General features: G+C 36.3%; 1 long non-coding RNA gene across 1 annotated transcript; it reads right to left on the bottom strand.

Moving 5' to 3' along the window:
• Positions 1-4,810: 4,810 nt before the first annotated feature.
• Positions 4,811-7,219, bottom strand: LOC104238126 (uncharacterized). Its single transcript, XR_011400489.1, has 2 exons — positions 6,831-7,219; positions 4,811-5,507 (listed from the first exon to the last, which is right to left on the bottom strand). It is a non-coding gene; the product is annotated as an uncharacterized lncRNA (long non-coding RNA).
• Between the last annotated feature and the right edge of the window lie 699 nt (positions 7,220-7,918).

Below are 7,918 nucleotides of genomic sequence, written 5' to 3'. Positions count from 1 at the left end.
CCCTTTTGAGGACATTTTGGCTATTTAGACAAGAATAGCATCACGTAACTTTTTTATGACAAAATGACAAAATTTTGTTCTTTTTGGGTTATCTTTGCAAAAATGGAGTTGTACCAGGTGAGGGTAGCCTACGTATTCTACATCCGGTGAGAATCAAACTTTCGTAGTTCGGGAAGTTTTGACAGAAACAATACCAAATATTTTCCTTGAAGCAAATTTTCTTTCCTTTTTTTTCAAAATTTTGTTAGAGTTTCGGTACTTTTTTTTGGATACCGGGTGTTTCAAAAATAGGTAATTATCTCTCTCGTCCCTCAAATTGATTTTTATCTTTCTAACTTTTCTCCATTATTCACAAGCCGGTCAACATGTAATCCGAAGTAAATAAATGCACAAGTAGCAAGTAGAATGCGTCAGAATGGTCTTTTCATCTCGGGTACACTTGTCCTAGACAGACCCAACCCCTGTGTTGAATCTCCAAAGTCAAATGCACGTGATGAAAACAAGCGTTCTTACTAGGGATCTGGCATGAGGCTTTGTTATACTAGGTTTAAAAATTTGGGTGTATTGTTCTCGACCTGGCTTACCCGATCGGATAGCTCGAGCGGAGGGGGGGGCAGCATACCGGGAATACAGAAGATTCACCGGCTTTGCAACTTGTCTGAACCTCGTTCTAAAATTGGGATATGACTCTAACAGAAAAGAAGTTATACGAAGTGCACACTTCCCAGATGATTTAGAAGACTCAAAGAGAGGAGGGTTTCGTAGAAATTTTATATACAGTCCAAACAATATCAAAGCGGTAAAAAGCGGCAATTAGCACATTAGGCTCAACATGTAAAATTGAGATAAAAACAAGCCAACTATAACAGTTATTCTAAGCTCGAATTCTTAAACCCTGAACAAAAGTTCTGGGTTTTGGTCCCCAGCAGAGTTGCCAGAGCTGTCACACCTCCTTTTTTACCACACGAGGGCGTATATAATGGCGTTTTTCCAATTTAAGTGACATAAATCGAAATGAGATTATTTTATTTAATTTTTCAGAGTCGCCACTTGGAATAGTTTGTTTGGTATCCCAAGTCGAGGAAATTTTTCTTTATTTAAAAGTCTGCAAACCAGAAATTCTAGATAAGGAATTCTGTTAACCCAGGAGAAGGTATTAGACATTCTCGGGTTCCGTGGTTCTAGCACGGTCACTTAAACTATTAAAATTGGCATATTATCCGATTCATTACATGTTTTAACCTATTGTGTATTTTAGCTTTTATAACCGTTTTTGATAATTTTAAAATCGCTTCTAGGAAGATTCAACGTTATTTAAAACATGCCTTGAACCACGCTACATAAAATGCACTCGCGGTTCGCAATACGTTCTATTTAACATTGCTGAAAAATTGAAACTGGGTTACATGAAATGTACACCGAGAATTTAAAAAAAATCACAACTACATTACGGGAACCGTACCCGTAGCTATGATAAGTTCTTTAAAAAAACGCACCTAAAGCAACTGCGAAGGTTCAAATTTAGAAACCACATTTGTGAGGGCCATGGATAATTTAATTCATGGTACACCTCTGTCACGATCCAAAATCTAACCATGTCGTGATGACACATATCGTGTTACAAGGCAAGCCTATTTCCAAAATATTACTATTAAATCATTTATAAGAATTTAATAAAACATTTTCAACATTTGAATTTCTCATAAACTAAATCAACTCTAAATATAATTAATATAAAATACGGAAACGACCCCCAAACATTGGAGTGCCACTAAGTCATGAGCAACTAAAACTACAAAGTAAGATATATAAAATGTCTAACTGTCCAAAAGAAGAAATGACAAGAGGAGTAACAAGGCCCTGCGGATGCTAGCAGCTACCTTGCAGTCTCCAAAGATAGCCGACCTGAACTCAACGATTGCCGCGCTCTAACTCACCTGGATTTGCACATAAAGTGCAGGGTGTAGTATGAGTACAACCACCTCAGTAGTAATAGAAATAACTAAGGAACTGAGCAGTAGTGACGAGCTAAGTAAAACAGTCCAATTATTTATTTTCACAATTTTAAAAAAAAAAATCATGAATAAATAGGTAAATTCCATAACTCAGTCAATACTACAATGAAATTTAACATATAAATGCAGCAACAACAAAAGTAAATGCAACTTCACAGCAATGTCACTCCATTACTCAACACTCGCACTCAACACTCAACACTCAACACTCAATACACTCAACACTCTACGCTCACTAGGGCTATGTACAGACTCCGAATGGGCTCCCAAAGCCCAAGTTATAAGCATGGACGACTCACGTGCCATCATATCAATACCTGGATCTGCATGGTTAACTCACGTGCTATGCGGACAACTCATGTGCTATGGTATCAATACCTGGACCCGCACGGTTAACTCACGTGCTACGCAGACAACTCATGCGCTTTGGTATCAATATCCTCATAACCATGCCCTCGGTCTCACTCAATCATGTATCTCACTAGCCTCACCATCATCAACAAATAAAGGGACACAACCCACATCAAATATCACAACATATTAGCAAATAATAGAGACTGAGGTAAACATGTACAATAATTTCTATGAATGAGTTAAAATAATCTGAGCATGAATAAAGCCTAAGCATGATCTCTAACATGACGACAAACAAGTTCAACAACAAGTAAACACATAACCACAGATAGTAGCTATTAAGCCTCAAGCCTTACAGGACGGACCAAGTCTCAATCCCTCGAGGTGCACACCCACACTCCCATCACCTAGCATGGGTATCACCTCCAAACATTCACACAATATCAAATTCTTCGTATTTATACCCTCAAAGCTAGAGTTAAAACTGTTACTTACCTCAACAGCGTAAAATCCTACTCCGGGATGCCCTCGTCTCTGGACTCGATCTCCAAAAGCTCCGAATCTAACCATAATCAGATCAATACCATCACCATGTGCTAAAGAATTGAATTCCATAATAAAAACTACAAAATATGCCAAAAATTCGAAATCGGCCAAAATTTGGCCCTCGGGCCCACATCTCGAAACCAGTCAAAAGGGGCAGAATAATAAACCTCGTTCACTCCTGAGTCTAACCATTTAAAGTTTATCAAAATCAGACTCCGTTTGGTCCCTCAAATCCCTACCTAAAACTCTCCAAAACTCAAGCCCTAACTCCCTCAATTTCACTTTAAAATCATCAATCAAATCCCAAAAACGAAAATGGATTCATGAAATATAACCAAAACCGAGTAAAGAACTCTTACCCCAATCTCTATGGTAAAAATTGCCTCCAAAATCGCTCAAATCCGAGCTCCCCAACTCAAAATATGACCGAATGAACAAACCCTAGTTATATATATATTTTCAGCCAACTATTTTGCCTCGTTTCTCGTGCCAAATTATCCCGACACTCGTTCTTTTTGAATCACTCAATTTGACCTTATAATGAATGATATTTGTTGGTTTCAATATTTGCAAATAGTGCAGATTTTTAAATACGCCGTAAATGGCAATTTCGTAGTTAATCTGAAAAATCTGGCAACCTAATTCTTAGTAAAATGACCATAAAATCCCATACGATGTCCAAATTCGACGATTCTTTTTGCTACGGGTCCGCAATTACGATACGGATCTAATGCTTCAATCAAAAAAGAAATCGGAGCTCATTTGTTCAATCTGATATCATTTATGTTTGAAGAAACGACGTCGAAACATAAGAAAAACGAGCGCAACACAATCCAAACCTATCCAAAACTCACCCGAGACCCTTGGGACCTCAACCAATAATTCCAACAAGTCATATATAACTACCCGAAATTATTCGAACCTTCGGAGCACCCAAAACAATATCAAAACACCAAATCAAACTCGAATTCAAGCTTAGGAACTTCTAAGCTTCCAACTTTCGCCAATTCAAGCCTAATTCTACCACGGACCTCCAAATTACATTCTGGACACACTCCTAAGTCTAAAATCATCCAACGAAGCTAACCGAATCATAAAAATTTAAATCCGAATTCGTTTACTCATAAGTCAACTTCCGGTTGACTTTTCTAACTTAGCTTTCTAACTAAGAGACTAAGTGATCATTTCACTCCAAAACTACTCCGAACCCAAACCTACCAACTCGATGCAACTCAACACAGCTGAACAACACATAAAGAAAGAAAAATAGGGGAATCGAGGCTATAACTTTCAGAACGACTGATCGAGTCGTTACAACCTCGAATTTTCTATAAGAGTTAGTTCTTAATCTAATCTTACAAGGACCATGAATTATAAATTTGTTTGGCATGGCACGCCTCATTTATTCTATAAGAGTTAACTAATTTATGAGGACCATGAGTTTAAGGGTTTTATTTGACATGACACACCTCAAATGATTTTAAAAGAAATGTACTTAAAGCAAACTACGAATGTTCGAACTAATTGTCTAGACTACTCTGTTTTCAGTTCATGCTTTTCAACAAGAATAGACATGCTAAATCAGACGAACAATTTCAAGTTTCATGTTCAACTTTCAATATCCTTAGTATAACAAAAGATTTGGCAGGCAGCTCATTCGTATATAAATCACACATGGATTGACCAATCATATCAATGAAAACTTTCAAGCATTTCAGATTTCGTTGTTGGTGGGACATTGTTGTAAATAGAAATCATATTTTTTAGAACCCATGATTTGATCTCGAAATTGGTTGTCTTAAAACGTAGTGATTGGCATCATACACGTACATTCCAAAATAAGATTTCGTGCCACTAGGTATTGTTAACATGAATATAGCTAATTGAACCAATGCTTAGACTCAAACAGTCTCAATTAACTTCCAGCTTATACTTAACCGATTTACAATATGGATTGCTCACCTAGAATAACACTGAGATTAAAACCAAATGTTTGCAATGAAACTGGGCCAAACAATAATCCTAATGCTTATAAAAAATCATTTGCACTAAAGAATAAAGCCAAGGAACACTGGGCCTCAAATTGCTGAAAGCATCTGGGCTCATCATTTGGACCTAGACGAAATAGCACAGCAAAACTAAGGCATTCTGAGCCTGGTTTCACGGGGCATTTGTATCTATATCCGTTTTTTGTGTCACATTTTAACTTGTGCCCGCTTTGTAAAAAAAATTTGCAAGCGTACCCGCTTTTTCGCATAACTTCAGGATACGGGGCTGAAGTAGCAAAGACAATCACGCAAAACTTCAGCATTCTAGTAGCCGGGCCTGAAGCTCAGCTCTAGAGCTGAAGTTTTTGTGTTGTAATTTTTGTGTTATAACTGGGAAACTTCAGCTCTAGAGCTAAAGTTTTTATGTTGTAACTGGGAAACTTCAGCTCTAGAGCTGAAGTTCTTGTGTTGTAACTGAGAAACTTCAGCTCTGGCCTTTGAAAAAAATAAATTGCACATCTCGCCAAAAGTTGGAGTAGTTCAGTTGTTGGAAGAAGCTGCCACTAAGTAGAGGAAAGACTTCAACTGCAAGTATGATCCGTTTCTGTTTGATTATGAAAGATAAGGATCATGAAATATCTGGTCTTCCTTGCGTGAAGAAAAAGTGATAAGCTAAGCAAATATAAGTAACAAATCCTTTGTACATATACATATACTAATCGCCTTACATAACAAAAGCTTCTCTATAATGGCAAAAGTCACTAAGAAATTGCTTTAGGTCCCATGTCCTGCCATTGCTATCTTGGATCAAGAATAGTTAATGTTTAAGACATTGTCAGTGAGACATCTTTTCTCATTTGAATCATCTATTTCAGATGCATTCCTCTCATTTAACTCATCAATGTTGATTTCTTCCGAATGACCAACAAAGCAGCAAGCACATCGGTGCCTTTGGAAATTAGGAACAGGTGCATTAAGTTTCTTATCTAAAGCTGAAGAAAGAGAGCAATGTTGAAGTCATCGTTGTAGAAGAAGAAAAAGAAAATGAAGGAGGAGAAGGAGGAGGAGAAAGGGAGCTGAAGTTGTTTAAAAAGTGAATACAAGTTAAAAGTTTTTTAAAAAATGGGCATAGGTTAAATGGGGGCGACCAAATAGGGCGCCCCGTGCAATTTTTACTGGTTTCACAGAGTGCTCAATTGGGCTAAAGCCCAACCAATCGATACCAAAAAATGCTAAATCTCTTAGGCCACATTTAATTGACAATTGCATACATCTTTAAGGAAAATGCCTAACCACCAAATAAATAAACCAACTATATACAAAATTAATGATAAAAGGAAATTATACAGAACCTATCAGAACAACTCAATAGCCTTATAATCTAGCTAAGTTATTACTTAAACTCCACAAAAATTGTTGACCCTCCATTACTGCAGCTATTCCAACCCATGAAACTTGATAATTCACAAGAAATTTGCATTTACAAGGCTAGCTACAGAGTTAGCTTGCAAATCTGCAGCCATATTATCACAGAAAAAAGATAATAAACTATTAAGACTCCAAATGTATTATAACAGCCCAAAGCAAACTGATTTTCTAATACATTGCTTCTTATTCTATTAAAACTTGAAATATTCAAACATCTAACACTTTAAACCAAAACTGCACATATCAATGTTGCTTCAACTTAAATGCTCAAAACTATGCGACCAAAATCCATGACTAATACATCATGAACAAACAAAATCCTAGTTATATTACTTGCTACGGGTTATTAGGCAATAGACATGGTAGAAAAACATTCAACAAAACAGCACATGAATCATCAAATCATGGAACAAATACGTAATCAACCCAAAGTTGTAAATGTGATAGTAGTCATAACATTCGAACAACTATTACATTTTGAAGAAAGTGGAATCAGTACCTTAAAAGCCACAGGTGCAACAACTATCAGAAAATATGTTTTCTTTTTTACTTTGGAAAAAGAAGCAAACTAGATCTCAGCTCCCACCAACAATCAGATTAGAAAATCAGAGGAAATGGAGCTCAAACAAACCCAGAAAACAAATAGCAACACATTCCCCAATAGCAAAGAAACAACTCCAGATTCAAAACTTCAGCCCCCAAAACCAGCTAGCTGAACCCTAGAAATCCCAGCTAATAGACCAAGAAAAATCTCTATTTTTCAAAACATATTTTTACATTTGTAAAGAATCAGAAAATGAGAGGTTTTGGAGTTTTCAATAACTTCTTGAATTTGAACCTTTCAGGAATGAAAAATAGGGTTTTTGTGCAGAGAATGAGGCTGAGTATATCTCAAATTTGTGTATGAAAGGCAGTATATAGAGATATACAATGCCATGTGCTGAAGGAATTATTCTTCAGCCATAAACAACATATTCCAACAGAATTGGACAGCTGGTTTTTCCCTATTGGTTTCAATACTTTGTACTAACCAAATGAGGCCAGCTACCCCTGTTCTAGAATATTCTGATATTTTTTGAATTAGAAAAACCCTAAATTGCCCTTCTAAAGCTTGTTTATTACAGTTCTTACCTAAACCTTTTTGTTCAATTAGGTCCCTAGAGTTTCTATTTGTGAGCAAATTAGAACAAACAAGGACAAAACTGAAAAGGGCCAAAAATTTGGATCAAAATGCCTAAGCATGGTTGAATGGGTGCAATCTAAACTTAATAAGAGGAAAATCTTGATCTAAAATTGAACTAGAACTGTAACTAACAACAATTCATTTAAACAGTAATTCAAAAGTCAAAGATGCTACTACGAGGAAAAAACTAGAATTCAGGCCTTATCAATTCGTAGAACTTAAACGACTGAAAACAATGAAAACCTAAACATTCATCAATTTTCCTAAAATAAACTGAATGTGATCAAAAGAAGGTAAAATCATGGGAAAACAGGGTAAATAACATACCAGACTAAAAACGAAACCTAAACTAACATGACTAGTTTTTAATGACCAAAGGCAAAACCAAAAATCTAGACATGCAA

This window comes from Nicotiana sylvestris, chromosome 6 (assembly GCF_000393655.2).
Source record: "Nicotiana sylvestris chromosome 6, ASM39365v2, whole genome shotgun sequence".
NCBI lineage: Eukaryota > Viridiplantae > Streptophyta > Magnoliopsida > Solanales > Solanaceae > Nicotiana > Nicotiana sylvestris.
This window is presented reverse-complemented; position numbering and strand designations above follow the sequence as displayed.